Source organism: Martes martes (genome assembly GCF_963455335.1).
Source record: "Martes martes genome assembly, chromosome: X".
Taxonomy (NCBI): domain Eukaryota; kingdom Metazoa; phylum Chordata; class Mammalia; order Carnivora; family Mustelidae; genus Martes; species Martes martes.
Window position 1 is genome coordinate 98,358,632 of NC_137897.1, and position 24,953 is coordinate 98,383,584.

Consider the following 24,953-nt stretch of genomic DNA (forward strand, 5'->3'; position numbering starts at 1 on the left):
CATGAATTTTTTCAATTCTTCTTTAATTTCCTGGTTGACCCATTCATTTTTTAGAAGGATGCTGTTTAGTCTCCATGTATTTGGGTTCTTTCCAAATTTCCTCTTGTGATTGAGTTCTAGCTTCAGAGCATTGTGGTCTGAAAATATGCAGGGAATGATCCCAATCTTTTGATACCAGTTGAGACCTGATTTATGACCCAGGATGTGGTCTATTCTGGAGAATGTTCCATGTGCACTAGAGAAGAATGTATATTCTGTTGCTTTGGGATGGACTGTTCTGAATATATCTGTGATGTCCATCTGGTCCAGTGTGTCAGTTAAGACCTTTATTTCCTTTTCCATCTTTTGCTTAGATGATCTGTCCATTTCAGTGAGGGGAGTGTTAAAGTCCCCTGCTATTATTGTATTACTGTCTATGTATTTCTTTGATTTTGTTATTAATTGGTTTATATAGTTGGCTGCTCCCATGTTAGGCACATAGATATTTAAGACTGTTAGGTCTTCTTGTTGGACAGACCCTTTGAGGATGATATAGTGTCCTTCCTCATCTCTTACTATAGTCTTTGGCTTAAAATCTAATTGATCTGATATAAGGATTGCCACCCCAGCTTTCTTCTGATGTCCATTAGCATGGTACATTGTTTTCCACGCCTTCACTTTAAATCTGGAGGTGTCTTCGGGTCTCAAATGAGTTTCTTGTAGGCAGCATATTGATGGGTTTTGTTTTTTTATCCATTCTGATACCCTGTGTCTTTTGATTGGGGCATTTAGCCCATTAACATGCAGGGTAACTATGGAGAGATATGAATGTAGTGCCATTGTATTGCCTGTAAGGTGACTGTTACTGTATATTGTCTCTGTTTCTTTCTGATCTACTACTTTTAGGGTCTCTCTTTGCTTAGAGGACCGCTTTCAATATTTCCTGTAGAGCTGGTTTGGTGTTTGCAAATTCTGTCAGCTTTTGTTTGTCCTGGAAGCTCTTTATCTCTCCTTCTCTTTTCAATGATAGCCTAGCCGGATATAGTATTCTTGGCTGCATGTTTTTCTCATTTAGTGCTCTGAATATATGATGCCAGTTCTTGCTGGCCTGCCAGGTCTCTGTGGATAGGTCCACTGCCAATCTAATGTTTTTACCTTTGTATGTTACAGACTTCTTTTCCCGGGCTGCTTTCAGAATTTTCTCTTTGTCGCTAAGGCTTGTAAATTTTACTATCAGGTGATGAGGTGTGGACCTATTTTTATTGATTTTGAGGGGCGTTCTTAGCATCTCCTGGATTTTGATGTTTGTTCCCTTTGCCATATTAGGGAAATTCTCTCCAATAATTGTCTCCAATATACCTTCTGCTCCCCTCTCTCTTTCTTCTTCTTCTGGAATCCCAATTATTCTAATTTTGTGTCATCTTATGGTGTCACTTATCTTTCAAATTCTCTCCTCGTTGTCCAGTATTTGTTTGTCTCTCTTTTGCTCAGCTTCTTTATTCTCTGTCATTTGGTCTTCTATGTCACTTATTCTTTCTTCTGCCTCATTTATCCTAGCAGTAAGAGCTTCTATTTTTGATTGCACCTCATTAATATCTTTTTTTTATTTCAACTTTGTTAGATTTTAGTTCTTCTATTTCTCCAGAAAGGGCTTTTATCTCTTTGGAGAGGGTTTCTCTAATATCTTCTATGCCTTTTTCAAGCCCAGCTAGAACCTTGAGAATCGTCATTCTGAACTCTAGATCTTTCATATTACCAATGTCCGTATTGATTAGGTCCCCAGCCTTCGGTACTGCCTCTTGTTCTATTTTTGTGTTGAGTTTTTCTGCCTTGTCATTTTGTCCAGATAAGATTTGCTTTCTCCTCCTCTGGAATTCCACTGTTCTTGGTGAGTGAAGTTGGTCTTGGCCGGGTTTCTTGTTGATCTTCTGGGGTAGGGGCCTGTTGTAGTGATTCTAATGTGTCTTTGCCCCAGGCGGAATTGCACCGCCCTTAGCAGGGGCTGGGCTAAGTAATCTGCTCAGGTTCACTTTCGGGAACTTTTGTTCCCTGAGTGCTTTCTGTAGAGTTCTGGAGGACGGGAATGAAGATGGCAGCCTCCCAATCTCTGGCCCCAAGGAACGGAGAGCTCAGGGTCCCGCTCCTCAGTGCGCCCACAGAGAAAGGCGCCCAACCGCCCCCGTCTCCCTCGCCTCTGATCGCGCTTGGAGGGAAGCGCTCAATCACTCGGACTTGGAGAAAAGCGCCTGGTCGCTTCTATCTCCATGGCCTCCAGCCATGCTCCGAGCTCACCCAGCCTGCAACCGGTTCAAGGTAACCCTGAGCTGAGAGCTCACTCCTCGACTCTGTCTCTGTAGCTGGCTTCCCCGCTCTAATACCTGCGAACTCTGTGACATGCAGAACCCCTTGGTCCATCTGTGACCCCGCAGGACCTGGGGTTACACTGACCCTGCGTGGGCTTCCCCCCGGTTTAGCCTCTGGAGTGATGTCCCTCAGTGGAGCAGACTTTTAAAAGTCCTGATTTTGTGCTCCGTTGCTCTGCCACTTGCCGGGAGCCAGCCCCTCCCCCTGCAGTCTATCTTCCCGTCGCTTTGGAGTCACTTCTCTGCAGGTCCTACCTTTCAGAAAGTGATCGATTTTCTGTTTCCAGAATTGTTGCTCTTCGTCTCTTTGACTTCCCGTTGGATTTGTAGGTGTTTGCAATGGTTAGATAAGCTATCTAGTTGATCTCCTGCTACCTGATGTCTTCTCAGCCTGCTACTTCTCTGCCATCTTGACTCCTCTCCCTCTAAAATATAACTTTTTAATTTAAGTTATTTATATGTTATAGAAAGCTAAGAATATATTTTACAAATGAAAACTATTTGTTTCTTACAAATCAGAGATGTTAATTTTGATTTGTATTTTTTTAAAGATTTTATTTATTTAACAGAGAGAGATCACAAGCAGGCAGAGAGGCCGGCAGAGGGAGAGGAAGTGAAGCAGGCTCCCTGCTGAGCAGAGAGCCCAATGTGGGGTGTGATCCAAGGACCCTGGGATCATAACCTGAGCTGAAGGCCGAGGCTTTAGCCCACTGAGCCACCCAGGCACCCTGATTTGTATTTTTTAAAAGCTGTTAAGACACATAGTTATATGAAGTCTTTCATTTGGAGTTAGAAAAAGAAAAACCATGTCCCTGTACTCTTCAGAAATTCTCATCCCCCAAATTAAGGAAAGCATTTCAGTTCTGCCTATTTGCAAAACAAAACTTTTATAGTAATGCTGCTATGATCACACCTTTCAAGCAGGGCAAATGTTTGAGTACAACCATTAGCTATGGTGTTTGATAATATAAAGATTATAAAGACAGAATTTTTACAGAGCTGGCCTTTGGGTTTTGTTTTGTAATCTTTGTACTTTTTTTTTTTTTTTGCATCATTATTTCTAATCGTCCTATTTTAGTTGTGCATATCAGCATCCAAGCCTTTCAGTGCTAGAGTTTATTGTTATCCCAGCACACAAAGTAAAATTCAGAAAAGAAGAAAATTTAAACAAAACAGTGATGATTCAGATTCTAAAATGGATGACGTTATCCATTTATCCAGCCTCAAAAAAGTATGGCTTTCATTATTATGTTACAATGGATCAAGATTTGTGTTCACACTAATGTTGCCCTCATTTCCATTTATATTAAACTGGTATTTGTTTTTTAAAGGAGGCACATGAGTGAACAGAGCCTTCCCCAATCTCTGTTTGTTCAGCTTGTAACATGCACAATAGCAAATTCAATCTTGTTAAGAGGCTTATTCCTCTATTGTAGAACTTACTTGAATTGCAAGAAAGTTTGAATTTGCATGGGTTATGGTTTGTGTGGAAGAAGGAATTGAAGTTCTTTAAAGACTTTATTTTTCTTTCTCAGTAATGAATTACTTATGACCACTTAATTTCAAATATCTTTTGCCCTTTCCATTACTTAGATGGGTGGGGAAATGGGAGGGGGAAATGTCTTCATTCCAATATTAAGAAAGCAAAGTTCATTTGAAAAAAATAACACTGAAAATGTCAATGAACTCACGCCTCTTTAAACTCAAGGACAATCTCTCACTCAGGAAAGTGAGTGAGAAAAAACCAACAGTTCCTCTTTGATAAAGCATAATTTAGTTTAAATCAGGTAACGAACCATTGGACACATAGCCATAACATCTTCTTGTTTAGCGAATTGTGTTTTGACTCAAATATTAAGTTATTTTATTAAGGATTTTTTTATTTTAAAGAAATCATTTCAATTGAAGAAGAGGAAGTTAACTGTCATAAACCAACACATGAAAATAACTAATTAAATTGTGGTCATATTACAAGCATATAGGTTAATTTGTTAACCTACAGTCAAATGTGGCTAACAATTGAATGACTGCTCCCTTTACTGTGCTGCTTTATGTGATGTGGTAAGATATAGTAGCTATCTTTGGGCACATAGGTGAGAAACCTATAGAACACACAGATCCAGACACACACACAGATCCAGACACACACACACACACACACACACACACACTAGACTTGGGCAATTTATTTTATTGGGAAAATAGCATTAAAAAAAGAGTCAAAGGATAATATAACCCTGGCCCTACTGCTTATCAGCTGTGACCTTGCAAGTCACTTAAATTTTCTGCCAAGCTTTCAGTATCTGCCTTTACAAAAAATGAAAAAAAAAATAGAAAAAAGTGTGACCCATATGAAAGGAGACTAAAGACACATGCAACTAAATGTAATAAGTAATTTTTCAGTGGGACCTGGACTTCAGAATGGCAGTGGTAACAATGGAACAAGGTGACCATTAGTTTCCAAATTTTCATAATTGTGCTGTAGTTATAGAAGATAATGTCCTTTTTTTTTAAAGGGAGGAAGTTACCACTGAAATATTTAAAGGTAAAGTGGCATGATATGTTCAATTTACTCTGAAAGTTAAGGAGAGAAGGGGAGGGTAAAGAACCAATGGCTAGCAAGTATGTTAAAACATTAACATTTGGGTAATCTGGGGGAAAGGCATAATGCAATATTTTGTGCTATTTAATTAATTTTTTCCTTCTTAGTTTCTTTTTTAAAAGATTTTGTTTATTTATTTTTTGTCAGAGAGAGAGGAAGCATGAGCACAAGCAGAGGGAGAGGCAAGCAGAGGGAGAAGCAGGCTCCCTGCTGAGCAAGGAGTCTGATGAAGGACTCCATCCCAGGACTCTGGGATCAGTGACCTGAGCCAAAGGCAGACACTTAACAAACTGGACCACCCAGGCATCCCCCTTTCTAGTTTCTTAGGGTGGAATCAAAGGTTGATGATTTGAGACCTTTCTTTCTAATATAAGTATTTAGTACTACACATTTTCTTTTAAATACTTCTTTAGTTGCATCCTACAAAATTATATATGTGGTATTTTCATTTTAATTTCAATAAAAACTGATTTCTAATTATTTTATTATTTCTTCTTTTGCTCATGGGTTATTTAGACATGTATTATTTAATTTCCAAACAAATGAAAAACTCCTGGACAAAATAACATCATGAGTGAGTCTGCCAAACATTTAAGGAAGAATTTAAAGCAATTTTAGGGAGAGAAGTTAATATGGTAGAGCAGTAGGGGGATTCTGATCTTGCCTCACTCCTCCAACACAGCTAGATCAATATCAAATAATTTTTAACAACTAGGAAACTGATCTGAGGATTAAGAAAACAATATGCACAATTGAAGAGAGAGAACATGGCAGATGCAAGGTTTGGAGCCATGAATTGGGGAAGAGAAAAGCTGTGGTGCATGAAGGGGAGGGAATTCTTTTCACAGACAGAAGTCAGGGAGAGAGGGACAGAACATGAAAGACAGCAACGGGTAGGGTTCCCACAATATGCTTCAGTGAAGGAATCTCTTGGGTTGCACTGGTAAACATTGCTTCCCTTCCTGCAGTACATTTGGAAGAGGGTATTTTGCCTCTCCAAGGACAAAAGTCCTGCCAGGAGCCATTGAGTGACCATTCAACAGTAGGTAAGAGAGGAACATACATACAGGGCAGATAACCTAGTTGAAGCTTTTCACTGTGCACAACAATATACTGCACCCACTGTGTGTGTGTGCAGCAGCTTTTCTGAAACAAAATTGTTCTGGTCACAGCATGAGTTTCCTCCAGGAGAGGGAAGTGGGTCCCCACCTTGCCAGGCCCTTTAAGATTTGGAGTTTTGAAATGCAGCCACCAGCCAGAGATAAAACACAGGAAAACTGTGTTACCAGGTGTGCTGACACCCAGGCACAGACAGGTTAAGGGCAGGGATCTGATGAAAGCCTAGGACACAGAATAGGAGATTATTTGGTTTTCTGGGAGGGCTTGCTCAAGAATGGCTGCTGTGAGTTACACTCCCCAGGCACAAGATGGTGGCATGATGCCATCTTAAACCCCTGACCCAGCCCCCAAACTCTGTCTGCCCCACCCTGCCCCACCCACCAATGGGGTCAGACTTCAGAAAGAAACACAACATCTCCAGTGGAGGCTAGAATCACTTACAACAAAATACACCCCCTTGCACCCTGCAGGGGCATCTTTGCAAAGACAGGTCTGACTATAAACCAGCACAATGGGCCTCTTTCTCAGAAAACCAACAACACCCCCCACACACACACATACACATATACCAAGTCTACTAATTATAGAGTGCTCCAAAGCATCACTTTCAGTTCCAGTGGAAACAGAACTAGGATTTCTTTCTTACTTTTATTTTTCCTTTTTTCTTTTTATAATTTATTTTATTTTTTCTTCTTTTTTCCTTTGGTATCAGGTTTACAGTTTTTGTTCCTTTATTGGTTGATTTGATTGTTTCCATGTCTCATTTTTTGGATCAGTCTTCTTCTTTTTTTTTTTTTTTTTTCCTTCCTTACTGCTTATTCTTTGGAATCAAGCTTATAACATTTTGTTTGTTTGCTTCTCTGTTCCTTTTACTTCTCTTTTTTCTTGGATCATTCTTTTTTTTTTTTTTTCCAGGCTTATCTGGACACTCAGTTAAAGGTCCAACAACTCTTCACTGTAAGCAAGGAGGAACTCTGTAAAAGACTGACCTGTGGGAATGAGCAGCCAAAACACAACAACAGAGTGCACACAGCATACACCAGAAATACTTCCTGAAGCACCAGACATGGACAGTGTAAGACCCTTTCTTAATATAGTATTACTGTCGGAGCAGAAAGCATAACGAGCTTCCATAATGGGCAAAAATAATTAATTAATTAATTAATTAATTAAACAAAAGAACCCTAGACAGAATGATAAGATGGAGGAATTATCCCCAAAAGAAAGATCAAGAAGAAATCACAACCAGGGATTTGCTGAAAACATGTAGAAGCAATACATTGGAACAAGAATTTAGAACAACAATGATAAGAATATTAGCTGGGTTTGGGGCGCCTGGGTGGTGCAGTGAGTTAAAGCCTCTGCCTTTGGCTCAGGTCATGATCTCAGGGTCCTGGGATCGAGCCCTGCATCGGGCTCTCTGCTCAGTGGGGAGCCTGCTTCTCCCTCTCTCTCTGCCTGCCTCTCTGTCTACTTGTGATCTCTGTCTGTCAAATAAGTAAATAAAATCTTAAAAAAAAATATTAGCTGGGTTTGAAAGAAGAATAGAAGACACCAGACAAACACTGCCTGCAGAGATAAAAGACCTAAAAACTAGTCAGGAAAAAAAATAAAAGTATAATTGAGATGCAAAACTGACTGGATTAAAAACAAAACTGACTGGATTTAATCACAATGAGGATGGGAAGAAACAGAATTGAATAGGTGATAAAGAAGATGTAATTGTGGGTGATGAAGCTGAAAAGAAGAGGGAAAGAAAACTATTCAATCATGAATGTAGACTTAGGGAACTCAGAGATTCCAAAAAACACAATAATATCCATATCATAGGAGTCCCAGAAGAAGAAGAGCAGGAAAAAGGGGTTACAGATTTATTTGAACAAATTATTCATAGCTGAAAACTTCCCTAATCTGGGGATGGAAACAGGCAGTCAAGTCCAAGAGACAAAGAGAACTTTTTAGTCAACAAAATGGGTCAAGAAAATCAACAAAAATATGTCAACACCAAGACATATCAAAATGAAACTTGCAAAATACAAATATAAGGAGAAAATTCTGAAAGCAGTTAAGGACAAAATGCCTTAACATAAAAGGGTAGACACATGAGGTTAGCTGCAGACCTGGCCACAGAAACTTAGAAAGCCAAAAAGCAGTGGGATGATATAGTCAACATGCTAAAGAGGAAAAAATATGCAGCCAAGAATACTTTATCCAGCAAGGCTGTTATTCAGAATAGAAGGAGAGACAAGCAAAAACTAAATCAGTTTGTGAACACTAAACCAGCTCTGCAAGAAATACTAAAGGGGACTTTCTAAGCAGGAAAGAGAGACCAAAAGCAACAAGACTAGAAAGTAACAGAGACAATCTGTAGGAACAGTGACTCTACAGGTAATACAATGACACTAAATTCATCAATAATAACTTTGAATGAAATTGGACTCAGTTATTTAATCAAAAGACATAGGGTATCAGAATGGATAAAAAACAAGACCCATTGATATGCTATCTATGTGAGACTCATTTTCAACCCAGAGACACCTCCAGATTGAAGGTGAGAGGGTGGAGAACAATCTATCATATGAATGGACATCAAGAGAAAACTATAGTGGTCATAGCTATATCAGACAAACTAGATTCTAAACCAAAGATTGTAATAAGAGATGAAGGGCACTATATCATAATAAAGGGAGTCTATCCAACAAGAAGATCTAACAATTGTAAATATTTATGCTCCCAATTTGAGAGCAGTCAAATGTAGAAATCAATTAATAACAAACATAAAGAAACTCATTGATAATAATACAATAATAGTAGAGGACTTTAGTACCGCATTGACAGCTATATACAGATCTAAGCAAAAGATCAATAAGGAAACAAAGGTTTTGAATGACATGCTGGACCACATGGACTTGACATACATATTTAAATCATTTCAACCTAAAACAATAGAATACACATTCATGTTGAGTGTCCATGGAACATTTTCCAGAATAGATCACATACTGGGTCACGAATCAGATCTCAATCAGTACAAAAAGATTGAAATTATACCATACATATTTTCAGACCACGTTTCAGACCAAGTTTCAGCATGAAACTTGAAGTCAACCAAAGAAAAAATTTGGAAAGACCACAAATATATGGAGGTTAAAGAACATCCTATTAAAGAATGAATGAGTTAATCAGGAAATTAAAGAAGAAATAAAAACAAATACATGGAAGCAAGTGACAATGAACACATTAGTGTCCAAATATTTAGGATGCATCAAAGGCAGTCTTTTGACAAAAGTATATACCAATACATGCTTTCCTCAAGAAGCAAGAAAAGTCCTAAACAACCTAATCTTACACATAAAAGAGCTGAAAAAAAATCAACAAATAAAGCCTAAAACAAGCAGAAGACTGGAAATAATTAGGATTAGAAAAGAAATAAATTACATAGAAATTAAAAAAAAAGAGTAGAACACATGAACAAAACCAGCAGTTGTTTCATTTAAAGAATTAACAAAATTGACAAACCCCTAAGCAGACTTATCAAAAAGAAAAAAAGACAAAAATAAATAAAACCACAAATGAGAGAGGAGAGATAACAACCAACAATGCAGAAATGCAATTATAATAAAATATTAGAAGCAATTATATGCCAACAAATTCAGCAATCTGGAAGAAATGGATACATTCCTAGAAACATATAAACTACCCAAACTGAAACAAGAAGTAGAAAACTTGAACAGACCTATAACCAGCAAATAAATTGAATTAGTAATCAAAATATCCCAACAAACAGGAGTCTCAGTCTGGGTGGCTTCCCAGGGGTATTCTACCAAACATTTAAAGAAGAATTAATACCTCTTCTTCTGAAACTGTTCCAAAAAATAGAAATGGAAGGAAAACTTCCAAGCTCATTCTACAAGGCCAGCATTATCTTGATTCCAAAACCAAGGACCCCACTAAAAGTGAGAATTACAGATCAATAATCCTGATGAACATGTATGCAAAAATTTTCAACAAGATACTAGCCAATAGGATCCAGCAGTACATTAAAAGGATTATTCACCATGACCAAGTGAGATTTATTCCTGGGTTTCAGGAGTGGTTCAATATCTGCAAATCAATCAATGTGATACACCACATTAATAAAAGAATGGATAAAACTATATGATCCTCTCAATAGATGCATAAAGAGCATTTGACACAATATAGCATCTTTTCTTGATAAAGCCCCTCAATAATGCAGGGATAGAAGGAACATACCTCAACATCATAAAGGCCATATATAATGACAAACAGCTAATATTATCTCAATGGGGAAAAACTGAGAGATCAGGAACAAGAGAGGGATGTCCACTCTCACCACTGTTGTTCAACATAATACTGGAGTTCTTAGCCTCAGAAATAAGACAACAGAAAGAGATAAAAGGCATAAAAATTGGCAAGGAAGAAGTCAAACTTTCACTACTTGCAGACAACATGATACTCTGTGTAGAAAACCTGAAAGATTCCACCAAAACATTGCTAGAATTGATACATGAATTCAGCAAAGTTACAGGATCTAAAGTTAATGTACAGAAATCTGTTACATTTCTATACAACAATAATGAAACAACAGAATGAGAAATAAAGGAATTGATCCAATTTACAATTGCACCAAAACCATATAATACCTAGGAATAAACCTAACGGAAGAGGTAAAATATCTGTATGTTGAAAACTATAGAAAACCTATGAAATAAATTGAAGAAGACATGAAAAAATGGGAAAAAAATCTTTGCCCTTAATTTGGAAAAACAAGTATCGTTAAAATGTCTGATACCCAAAGCAATCCATGTATCCAATGCAATCCTTATCAAAATAACACCAGCATTTCTCATAGAACTAGAACAAACAATCCTGAAATTTGTATGGAACCAGAAAACATGCTGAATAGCCAAAATAATGTTGAAAAAGAAAAGCAAAGCAGGAGCATCACAATTCCAGTTTTCAAGCTGTATTACAAATCTGTGATCATTAAGACAGTATGGTAGTGATACAAAAACAAACACATAGATCAATGGAACAGAATACAGAAATGGATCCTCAACTCTGTGGTCAACTAAACTCCAACAAAACAAGAAAGAATATCCAATGGAAAAAAGACAGTCTTTTCAATAAATGGGGCTGGGAAACTTGGACAGCCACAGATAGAAGAATGAAATTGGACCATTTTCTTACACCATACACAAAGATAAACTAAAAATGGATGAAAGACCTAAATGTGAGACAGGAATCCATTAAAATCCTAGAGGAAAACACAGGCAGAAACCTCTTTGACCTTGGTCGCAGTAACTTCTTCCTAGACACATCTCCAGAGGCAAGGAAACAAAAGCAAAAATGAAGCATTGAGACTTCATCAAGATAAAAAGCTTTGACAGAACAAGGGAAATAGGGGCGCCTGAGTGGCTCAGTGGGTTGAAGCCTCTGCCTTCGGCTCGGGTCATGATCCCAGAGTCCTGGGATCGATCCCCGCATCGGGCTCTCTGCTCCGCAGGGAGCCTGCTTCCTCCTCTCTCTCTGCCTTCCTCTCTGCCTACTTGTGATCTCTGTCTGTTAAATAAATAAATAAAATCTTTAAAAAAAAAAAGAACAAGGGAAATAATCAACAAGACTCAATACAACCTGCTGAATGGGTGAAGATATTTGCCAATGACATATTGGATAAAGGATTAGTATGCAAAATCTATAAAGGACTTATGAAAGTCAACATTCAAAATGCAAACAACAAATCCTGTTAAAAATGGGCAGAAGACATGAATAAACACTTTCCAAAGAAAATATCCAGGCGGCTAACAAACACATGAAAAGATGCTCAACCTCCTCATCATCATGGAAATATAAGTCAAAACCACAGTGAGATATCATCTTACACCTGTCAGAATGGTTAAAATTAACAACTCAGGAAACAACAGGTGTTGGTGAGGATATGGAGAAAAGGAAAGCGTCTTACACTACAATGAGAATGCAAACTGGTGCAGCCACTGTGAAAACACTATGAAATTCCTCAGAAAGTTAAAAATAGAACTGGCATCGGGGCACCTGGGTGGCTCAGTGGGTTAAAGCCTCTGCCTTCGGCTCGGGTCATGGTCCTGGGGTCCTGGGATCGAGTCCCGCATCAGGATCTCTGCTCAGCAGGGAGCCTGCTTCCCTCTCTCTCTCTCTCTGCCTGTCTCTCTGCCTACTTGTGATGTCTGTCAAATAAATAAAATCTTAAAAAAAAAAATGGAACTGGCCTAGACCCAGCAATTACACTACTAGGTGTTTAGCCAAAGGATACAAATATACTAATTTAAAGGGACACATATACCCAGAGAGCAGCATTATCAACAATAGCCAAATTATAGACAAAGTGCAAATTTCCATCAACTGATGAATGGATAAAGAAAAAGAAAAAGTTATATATATATACATATATTATATATGGAAGAGGTCTATATACATATATATATAAATATGCATACTTATTAATATATAAATAAATATATATTTATATATTATATATAAAGGAGATAATTATGTATATAAATATATATTTATTTTAGATATTTAAATATATTATATATTATATACCAGATATTTTATATATATATATATATATATAAAAGAGAGAGAGATAGTGGAATAATACTCAGCCATCAAAAAGAAAGAAATCTTGCCATTTGCAAGAAGATGAATGGAACTACAGTGTATTATGCTAAGTGAAATAAATCAGAGAAAAAACAAATATATTATTTTACTCATATGTGGAATTTAAGAAACAAAACAGAGGCACATAGGGGAAGGGATAGAAATAAAATAAGACAAAAACAGAGAGGGAGGCAAACCATAAGAAACTCTTAGCTATAGAGAACAAACAGGGTTGCTCGAAGGGAGGTGGTTGGGGGAATGGGATAAATCAGTGATGGGCTTTATGGAGGGCACTTGTAAAAGTCATCATATTTATATTCATCATACAGAAAGGAATACCTAAATAAGGTTCCGTTTGAATAGCTATAGTATGATGTAATATTTTTCTAACCACTTTACATAAGTCATCAAAGTTGGTACAGCAATAACACTTTCAGATCTGAATAAATGAAGACCCCGAAGTATAAAAATATTTACATTATCAATATACACAAACTATGGATATACAAATTAGGTTTTTTTTTTAATTTTCTTACTTTCATACATAATCATCATAAAGCAGCTGCCTTATGTAGAATACATTGCTGGACAGAATAAACAAAAAAATACTGTTAGTAGATAAATATAAGCTCAATATATTTCAGAATGTAAGCTCCTTAAGGACAAAAGTTATATATTTCAATAGTTTCACTTTCCCCCTTAATCTCAAAGTCTATCATGACAAAGGCAGTCCAGAACAATTCAGAATATATATATGAATACATAATTTCATTGTCTTTATAGTATTAGTTACAGAAGTGTAGAAAACAAGACTTAATGACATCAAATATTCAAAAGACTATTTGTAAGGATTACAAATGAAAGGCTAAAAACAAAAGCAGAAAATATTATTTTTTGAAAATTAAAACCCAAATAAAGCAAAATAAATATTAACATGAGATGAAAAATAATTTAGAACAGCAAATCATTAAGTAGGAAGAACAGATTCATTTTATACAGGCTGAGCATACATAGAATGATTAAGATATGAGACATGAATAGATAATACTAACACTTATTCTTTATTAGGTGTCAAGTGTTACAATAAGTCTTTAGAAAATATCCCATTTAATTATCACATTCTATAAGATAGGTACTATTTTACTTATTAGGAAACTGAGTCTGAGGTTAAGTAACTTGCCTAAAGTAAAAACAAAAGCTGAGATGCCTGGGAACTTGGTTGGTTAAGCATCTGCTTTCGGCTCAGGTTATGATCCCAGGGTCCTGGGATTGAGTCCCATGTTAGGCTCCCTGCTCACTGGGGAGTCCGCTTCTCCCTCTGCCTGCCACTCGCCCTGATTGTGCTCTTGCTCTCTCTCGCTCTCTCTAACAAATAAATAAATCTTTAAAAAACAAAAACAAAACAGAACAAAGCCCTACAAAATACAAGTGTCTGGCTCCAGAGTTATTCTGTCACCTCAGGCTATTAAATTTGAAAATCTCACTTAAAAGAATGCTTATTTTTTGAAAATATAAATTACTAGAATGTTTTCCATTAGAAATCTAAGGATGACCTAATATTAAGAATCTCTCAAAGCGTCATGTTAATAAGTCAAATTTCAATATGATAATATTAGTAGACACTGAGCAATTATTTGATAAATTCCATTCCATACCCAATACTAAAGAAAAGATGCTAATGTGACAAATAATAACTCTTATGTCAATGGATAATACCATACTTTTGTGAAACAGTAAAGGTAGCCCCACTAAATTAGGAACAAAAAACACTAGTTAATATTGGCTAGGAAAGTCTGTCCAGTGTGATTAAGATGTGAACTAAATAAATAAAAGGTATAACTATTTGAAAGATGAGGACAAACTTAAAGTATTTACAGATAAAGATTATGTACCTGGAACCTCTCTGAAAACAGAGGAAAAAAAAAACAGTTGCTAATGTTTACAAAGCATTCTAAGTACTTTACATAAATAAAATAATTCAAGCTCATAGCAAAACTATGAAGTAAATACTATTACTACTATTCCCATTTTACAAATAAGGAAACGGAGGCACTAATCAGGTTAAATGACTAGCTTAATGTCACACAGCTAGTTGCTGCTGGCTCTAGACTCTGTATTCTAAAACCCTACACTGTATACCCTCTATTAACATAATAGTAATAGGACCTCAAAAATAAAAAATATATATTAATACTTTATATTTCAATAGTTAGCAATTAGAAGATGGAATGAAAGGTGATATTTTATTATTTTTAAAGTGATATTTTACATTAGAAGAAAAATTGTAAATCATCTAAGAATATAAGTTTAACAGGAATTGAAGAGGACCTACATGAAGAAAACTACATAAGACAAATACAACAATATATAAAAATAATTTGTCTACACTGATTTAATGTAATGTAAACAAAACATCTACTAAATTCTGTATGGGAAGACCCATACATACATACATACATCAAGATGATATTTTTACACAATTATAGTATAATTCAATTGTAATAAGAATTTCCAGGCATTGTGGGGTAAAGAATTTTTTTAAGCCTAAGTAAGTGACCCTCAAGTTTGACTAAAGAAATAATATATATTAGCCAATTTTTTAAATAAAGAACATCATTGAAGGATTGTTCATCAAGTACTCATTTAAATGTTATGACTATTTAAAGAATATGATTTTTATAAACAAATGGAACATGTATCTTAGACTTAAATATAAGCTTTTAGTACATAATAAAAATGACATCACAAAGCAACAGTAAAAGGAAGAATTACTAGAAAATGTTGGGATATCTAATTGATTATTTTAAAAAGATTATAACAAGCTTTCGATTGTTACTTACTTAGGGCTTTGTTATTTTCCACAGTATTAAAAACTAGAAGCTGCAAAATATCAAAAGCATGGAAAGTTGATAACATAGACTACAATTAGCTTCACATTCTTAGTTTTTTTTTTTTTTAAGATTTATTTTGAGAGACAGAGAGAAGACACAAGTGGCAGGAACAGAGGGAGAAGGAGAGAGAATCCCAAGCAAACTCCATCAAACTCCATGCTCATATGGAGCCGGATGTGGGGCTCCACATGGGGCCCGATCTCATGACACTGAGATCACATCCCCAGGTGAAACCAAGAGTCCAATGCCCAGAGGTCCCAGGTTCCTTGTCTTAGTTAAAGAGAGTAATCTTTAAACATCACAAAATATATTTTACCAAGCACCAAATTAATGACCAAGGTCATTATTTACCTCATACCTTCTTGAGCAATAGAAATAATTAAATTTAACTTTAAAAATATCACCTCTTAAAGAATCACTACTGAATGTTAAATGAGAGAATGAGTTAAGTATATAAATGAGTCCAGCTATGACTAAGTGTTGATAAGACACCAACAGGTTTTTAAGGGAAAGGTATATATCGTAAGACTCTGATGGTTCTTTCCCTTGTGTCTATTTTATTTATTTATATGTATATTTTTAAGGATTTATTTATTTATTTGTCAGAAAGAGAGAGAACAAGAGGGGAAGTGGCAGGCAGAGGGAGAAGAAGAAACAGGTTCCCATTGAGCAAGGAGCCCGATGTGGGGCTTGATCCCAGAACCCTGGGAGTATGACCTGAGCCAAAGGTAGACACTTAACTGAGCCACACAGGAGTCCCCCTTGTGTATATTTTAAATATTGGTTTTATTTTAGGGTATTGGACATAGAATTACAAAATGATAAAGGTCTATAAAATGTGATCATGTGACTGTAAAAAATTGATTTTAAATCCTCTTCATTCATTATTTTCTACATACCTTGTTTGTTGTATGTATAAGTTAACATTAAATGATTATGCAGTAAGCTGGCCTTAGGTAATAGGTACTTAAAATTTATTCCTGTACCTTTTTCAATTCTGAGATTAAAGTTGATTAGAGGAAAAGTTCTACCATTGTCTAACCAAAAGCTGGACCTTTTAATGAGACTTGTACATCCCAGAAGGTACTTCTGGTGGTTAGCTAAGGTAAATGTATTCTCCAGGGGTAATAAATGGCAGCAAACTGGTGTATAAAGCTTACTCTGTTCTAGGTTACTTAGAGTTGTATGTTCTCTCTCTTTTTTTTTTCTTTCAAGATTTTTATTTATTTATTTGAGAGAGAGAGCACAGAGAGAGAGGAGGAGGGAGAAGCAGACTTCCCACTGAGTAGAGAGCCCACACAGGACCCTGGGATCATCACCTGAGCTGAAGGCAGATGCATAACCAACTGAGCCACCCAGGCACCCTGGTGTCATAGTTCTATGCACATGTTAACTCACCTCATGCTGTCAACAATGCTATGAATAATTTAGTATATTATTTTCTCACTTTATAGGTAAGGAAACTGAGGTGCAGAGAAGTTAAGTGGCTTGTTCAAGATCCTACCACTAGTGAATGGGAGACACAGTATCATGAACCCAACAGACTGACTCCAGAGTCCATATATTATTTGGCCCCTATAATTTATTACCTTTTGTCAAAATGAAACATGTTGGTCTCTTCCTCCCTCTCTCCTTTCCTCTGTCTCCCCTCTGAGTTGTTTCAGTATAAGTGACCTTGTTTTTTCTTCCTTTGTCTGATTTGTGTGGCTCTCCTTACCACAAAATAGAGAAGGTCATGCAAACTAGATATACATTTAAGTATAGCTAGGTGTATAAACCTGTTTTACCTAAAACAATGATTCAGGAAGGATATAATAAGTCATCCTGGGACTTTCTCTTTTTAATGCCTTGAATAGTCATTTGTGCTTAATGATATTTTTGGCTTGCATTTCAAATTGACAGTTCTTATACATAATCTTTACCCACTTTGTAACAATAATTTGCAAATCACAAAATTAACTCAATTGAAGGGTACAATTTTATTCTATTTAATAAATTTATAAATTGTCAGAGTTATGCAATTCATAATAATTACCACAATCCACTTTTGATACTTCGTCAACCCAGAACATCCCCTTGTTACTATTTAAAGTTAAAATCTGTACTCATCCCAGCCTTAGGTAACCACTGATCTATTTCTATATCTACAAAATTTCTCTCCCTAGACATTTTGTATAAATGGAATTAATCCTGTGTGCTTGATGTATGGATATACACTTGTATGTGTGTCCATACATCATGGATACATTTTGCATGTATACATATTGTATGGATATACCACAATTTACCTATTCACCAGTTGAAGGATTTTGTTCTTTGGGGTGTTATTAAGCATAATGATGCTATGAAAATTTGTGCACATGTTTTTGCATATGCATAGGTTTTAATTAATTGTAGGTGGATCCATAGGTATGGCACTGTTTAGTTATAAGTTTATGTATAACTTTTTAAGGAACCACCAAACTGTTTTCAAAAATGGCTGTACCATTTTACCTTCTCACGAACAATGCATGAGGTATTCCGTATCTCCATACCATTGTCAATTCTTGGTATTGTCTTTTTTATTATAGTCATTCCGGTAGGTCTGAAGTGGTATCTCATTGTGGTTGTATTTTTCATTTTTCTAATATCTGTTGATGTCATGCATCCTTATGTTTATTTGCAATTAGTTTGTCTTATTTCTAAAATGTTTATTCAAATTATTTGTTCATTTTTGAGTTCAGTTGTTTGTAGTATTAAGAGATATCTCTTTTCTTTTATTTTTGCCTTAACAGAAATTAATTTTCTCACAATTCTGGATTAATTTTCTCATGGTTCTAGAGGCTTGAAGTCCAAGGTCAAAGTGCCAGCAGAGTTGGTTTCTGGTGAGATCTTTCTTTATGGCTTATAGACAGACACCTTCTCACTGGCCTTTTTGTGCATACATACTTCTGTTACCTCTTCCTTTTCTAATAAGGACACCAATCCTATTAGATTCGGGTCCCATCCTTCCAAACTCATTTAACTTTAATCACCTTAAATACCCTATCTTCAAATATAGTCATTTTGGGGGCTAGGACTTCAACATAAGAAGTTTGGAAAGACAATTCAGTCCATAACACTGGGTAAATCACAAAATGTCTACCGAATTGAGTTTAAATTTTAAAGCAATAAGCCCAATATCCACTCAAGCATTTAACTTTTTGTCATTGTTTTGTTTTGTTTTTATCACCTCAGAAGCATGTTTATAATAATGCTACAATTCAATCTCAGATCTTTCTATTGTGTAGCACCATCATCTTCATAGATACTCCTATTTTCAAAGAATTTCCCATTCTTTCCCAGTTATTTCCAGGGAATAAGATATTTGACATTAAAGCAATTGTTACAACCAAGAATATTTGTCATTTTTCCCATAAGCCTTTTTAAAAAATGATATATAATTAACAAATAACATTATATTAGTTTCAGATGTATAACATAATGACTCAGTATTTGTATGTATTACAAAATGATCCACTTAACATCTTTTTTTAAAAGAATTTCTATTTATTTATTTGACAGGGAGAAAGCAAGAGAGAGAGAGAGAGTGAGAGAGAGAAAAAGAGAGTGCACGAGTCGGGGAGGGGTAAAGGCAGAGGGAGAGGGAGAAGCAGACTCTCCACTGAGCAGGTAGCTTGATGCAGGACTCAATCCCAGGACCCTGGGATTATTACCTGAGCTAAAGGGAGATGCTTAACCCAGTGTGCCACACAGTCACCCCTCATTAACATCTTTTGCCATAAAAAGTTATGATTTTTTCTGATGAGAACTTTTAAGGTAAGAGTTCTTTATATGTTCTGAATATAATCCCAATACAAGTATATTATTTGCAAATATTTTAACCTTTTTTTTGGCTAGACATTTCATTTTTTAATGGTTTCTTTTGAAGCACAAACATTTTTAATTTGGTGAAGTCTAATTTGTGATTTTTTTAATTTTATAGACCATGATTTCTGTGTTGTATCTAAAAAAATCTTAGACCAAACCAAGATTATGACTAGTTAGTCTTATGTTATATAGTTTTAACTTTTTCATTTAGGTCTGTTATCCATGTTAAGTTAATTTTTGTGTATAGTGTGAGGTAAGGATGTCAGTTTATTTATTTATTTTTTATATCAGGCTATCAATTGTTGCAGCATTATTTGTTAAAAAGCCTTTCATTTCCCCCATTTTATTGCCTCAACAACTTTGTCCAATACTTTTTGATCATAAATATAATGATTTTTTTCTAGACTTTCAATTCTGTTGCATGTCTATAATTTTGAGAGTACCATATTATATTGATAATTATAGTTACTAAGGAAATTATAAAATAAGGAAATCTGAGTCTTCAAACTGCCCTTTTCCTTCAACGTTGTGTTGGCTATTCTGGTGTCCTACATTTCTATTTGAATCTTAGGTTTCACTTGCCAATTTCTACAGAGAAGCCTGCTGGAATTCTGAATTTTTTTGTTAAATTTTTGGGTCCACTTCAAAGAATTGCCCTTCAGATGATGTTTAACCTCCCAATCCATGAACCTGAAATGTTCCTATTACATTTATGTCTGAGTACTTTATTCTTTTGAGGTTATTGTAAGTGGAATTGTTTTTCTTAACTTGATTTTATGACTGTTGATATTATACAGAAATACAATTGACTTTGTAAAGTGATGCTCTGACCTGCAGTTTTGCTGAGCGTGTCTCTTAGTCTTAATATTTTTTTGTGAGGAATTCCCTTGGGAATCTCTATATGCAGGATCATGGCAGCTATGAATAAAAACAGTTTTACTACTTATTTTCTAATGTGGATGTCTTTATTTTTCTTGCTTTATTTTACTGGCAGAATCTCAAATATAATGTAGATCAGAATTGGCAAAAGCATATATCCTTTTCTTATTCTCAGTCAATAGGAAGAATCAGTCTTTCACCATGAGACAGAATGCTAATGGTAGGTTTTTCATAGATGCTCGTTGTTAAGTTGAGGATGTATTCTATTGTCAGTTGTTTAAGTGTTTTCATCATGAAATGATGATGGACTTTGTTAAATGATATTTCTATGTCTATAGAGATAGGAATATATTTTTGTCTTTTAATCCAGTGTATTACATTTGTGGATTTTGAGATATTAAATCAAATTTGCCTTCCTGGGATAAAGTCTACTTGGTCATAGTGTATAAACTCTTTTTATATGTTGCTGACTTCAGTTGGCTAAAATTTTTGTAAGGATTTTTGTGTCTATAGAATGAGTTATGGAGTGTTTCCTTCTCTGTTTTCTAAAAGCGTTTGTGGAAAATTGGTATTATTTCTTCATTATTTTATAGAATTCATCTATAAAATGAAGTCATCTTAACTTGAACATTTCTTCTGAGGAAGATTCCTTTTTTTTTAAATTTAATATTATTTTTTCTGTGTTCCAAGATTCATTGTGTATGCACCACACCCAGTGCTCCACGCAATATGTGTCCTCCTTAATACCCACCACCAGGCTCACCCATCCCACCACCCCCTACCCTCCAAGAACCTCAGTTTTTTTCTCAGAGTCCACAGTCTCTCATGGTTCATCTTCCCCTCTGATTTCCCCCACTTCACTTTTCCTTTCCTTCTCCTAGTGTCCTCCATGTTACTCCTTAATCACTAATTCCATTTCCTTGCTAATTATTAGTCTGTTTATATTTTCTATTTCTTCTTGAATCAGTATTGGTAATTGGCATCTTTCTAGGAATTTGTCCATTTCATCTAATTTATATAATTTGTGTACATAACATTTTAAAATAATTCTCTCCCTTTTACCCTCTGGAGCTCACATTTTAGTAAAACTAATGTCTCACAGAATATCAAAGCTCTATTTTCTTGAATAATCTTTCTTTTTGTTTTTTAGATTGGGTAATTTCTATTGCTCTATCAAGTTCACTAAATATCCTGTTACCTCTATTCTAAAGTTTGGTTCTTTTAATGGATTATGCATTTCAGTCATTTCAACTGCATAATTTCTATTTTGTTATTTTTACATAATTTGTACCTCCTTGAAAAATTCTATTTGTTGAAACATTATTGTCAATTTTCTTTTAATTATTCAAACATGCTTTTAAAAGTTGTTTGAACATACAGATAAATGCTGTCTTAAAGTCCCTGTTTGCTAAATCCTATATCCTAATACACTCAGAGACCATTTTGTAGGGGTGCCTGAGTGGCTCAGTTGGTTAAGTGTCTGACTCTTGATCTCAGCTCAGTTCTTGATCTCAGGGCCATGAGTTCCCAGCCTTGCACAGAGCTCCATGATGGGCATGGAGCCTATTTTAAAAAGAGAGAGAGAGAGACTGTTTCATATTGACTGGTTATTTTTCCTGAGTATGAGGCATATATTTTGTTTCTTTGTATATCTCTCAAAGTTTTGTTACAGATATTTTAGATAATATATTATAGCAAATCTGGATCTTAATTTTCCTCCTAAAGGTTTGTGTTGTTGCCATTTTTTTATTTAATAACTTGCCTTTATTAAATCTATGACATCTTTACTTCCTGCCATTTATAGATACTGTCATTTCAACTCAATTTTTAAAATGAATTAATTTGTTTATAGCTTACTTATATTCTTAATTTTAATTTTAATTCTGACTTTCTATGAGATTTCCTGTGTCTGAATAACTTAATGGTTAGGCAAAAATTTTACAGAGGTTTTTTTTTCTTTTTAAATTTAAATTCAATTAATTAACATATAATGTATTATTGGTTTCAGAGGTAGAGTTCAGTGATTCACCAGTTGTATATAACACAGTGCACATTACCTGTGGTGCCTTCCTTAATATCCACCATCCAATTACCCCATCCCCCCTCCCACCTCCCTTTCAGCAACCTTCAGTTTGTTTCCTATAATTAAGAGTCTCTTTTGGTTTGTATCCCTCTCTGATTTCATTTTGTTTTATATTTCCCCCAGTTCCCCTATGCTCCTCTGTTTTGTTTCTTTTTTTTTATTAAATTTTTTATTTATTTTCAGTGTAACAGTATTCATTGTTTTTTCACCACACCCAGTGCTCTATGCAATCTGTGCCCTCCCTAATACCCACCACCTGGTTCCCACAACCTCCCGCCCCCCGCCCCTTCAAAACCCACAGGTTGTTTTTCAGAGTCTGTAGTCTCTCATGGTTCACCTCCCCTTCCAATTTCCCTCAACTCCCTTCTCCTCTCCATCTACCCTTGTCCTCCATGTTATTTGTTATGCTCCACAGATAAGTGAAACCATGTGATACTTGACTCTCTCTGCTTGACTTATTTCACTCAACATAATCTCTTCCAGTCCTATCCGTGTTGCTACAAAAGTTGGGTATTCGTCCTTTCTGATGGAGGCATAATACTCCATAGTGTATATGGACCACATCTTCCTTATCCATTCATCCATTGAAGGGCATCTTGGTTCTTTCCACAGTTTGGCAACCATGGCCATTGCTGCTATAAACATTGGGGTACAGATGGCCCTTCTTTTCACTACATCTGTATCTTTGGGGTAAATACCCAGTAGTGCAATTGCAGGGTCATAGGGAAGCTTTATTTTTAACTTCTTGAGGAATCTCCACACTGTTCTCCAAAGTGGCTGCACCAGCTTGCATTCCCACCAACAGTGTAATTCATCCCTGGGTTACAAGGATGGTTCAACATTTGCAAATCAATCAATGTGATAGAACAAATCAATAAGAGAAGAGAGAAGAACCACATGATCCTCTCAATTGATGTAGAAAAAGCATTTGACAAAATCCACCATCCGTTCCTGATTAAAATGCTTCAAAGTATAGGGATAGAGGGAACATTCCTGAACTCTGTTTTGTTTCTCAAATTCCACATATGAGTGAAATCATATGATAATTGTATTTCTCTGATTGATTTATTTCACTTAGCATAATACTCTAATTCCATCCACGTCATTGCAAATGGCAAGATTTCATTTTTTTGATGGCTGAGTAATAGTCCACTGTATATGTACACCACCTCTTTTTTATCCATTCATCTACTGATGGACATCTGGGCTCTCTCCATAGTTTGGCTACGTCATTGCACACTGAAATAAAGTTTCTCAGACACCAATCTGAGTGACCATGCAGGGATGTCTCTGCAAGGGAGAGAAGCGGTAGCTGAATCCTGCATATAGTTATTTACTTATTTATTTATTTAATCAGAAAAGCAAGGACAGATACCTCCAAGCATGTGAAAGGAGTACAAAGGGATGGAAAATACCCCCCCCCCAATTTTCCACCTTTGTTTTTATTTTATTTCATTTTATTTTATTTATTTCTTTAGTGTTCCAAGATTCACTATTTATGCACCACACCCAGTGCTCCAATATCTTGAAGCAGGCTTGCATTTCCCCTATGTGTAGACACACACGAAGTCAGTCATGGGATAAGGGAGGAGTGGGATGTTTGGGCAAGAAATTACCAGGTGTGGAAACAGGAGACTGAGCGTTACATTCTTTCATAAATCCTAACTTATGCCCTGCCCCTGGGGATCATGGGATCCTGGTCCTACTTGGCCATTGCATTCAACATCCCAAGAACAAGAACACTGCTTGATGTTTCAACTGCTTACTCATTCACTCTATAGGGCTTATACTATATTTTCTTTTTCTTTTTTTTTAAGATTTTATTTATTTATTTGACAGACAGATCACAAGTAGGCAGAGAGGCAGCCAGAGAGAGAAGGGAGGAAGCAGGCTCCCTGCTGAGCAGAGAGCCCGATGTGGGGCTCGATCCCAGAACCCTGGGATCATGACCTGAGCCGAAGGCAGTGGCCTTAACCCACTGAGCCACCCAGGCACCCTTATACTATATTTTCTAATAATAATTCCATATGGCTATTGTGGGCATTACTGCTATAAACATTGGGATGTAGTTGCCTCTTTGGATCACTACAGTTGCATACTTGGGCTAATACCTAATAGTGCAATTACTGGGTCATACGGTAGCTCTATTTTTAACGTTTTAGAGAACCACCATACTGTTTTCCATAATGGCTGTCTACCAGCTTGCATTCCCACCAACAGTGTTGGAGGGTTTCCCATTGTCTACATCCTCGCCAACATTGTTGCTTCCTGACTTGTTAATTTTAGCCATTCTGACAGGTGTGAAGTGGTATTTCATTGTGGTTTTGGCTTGTACTTCCCTGATGCTGAGTGAGCTTGAGCATTTTCTTCATGTGTTTCTTGGCCATTTGCATGTCTTCTTTGGAGAAGTGTCTGTTCATGTCCTCTGCCCATTTTTTGACTGGATTATTTGTTCTTTGGGTGTTGACTTTGATAAGTTCCTTAGAGATTTTGGATTCAAGCTCTTCATCTGATAAGACATTTACAGA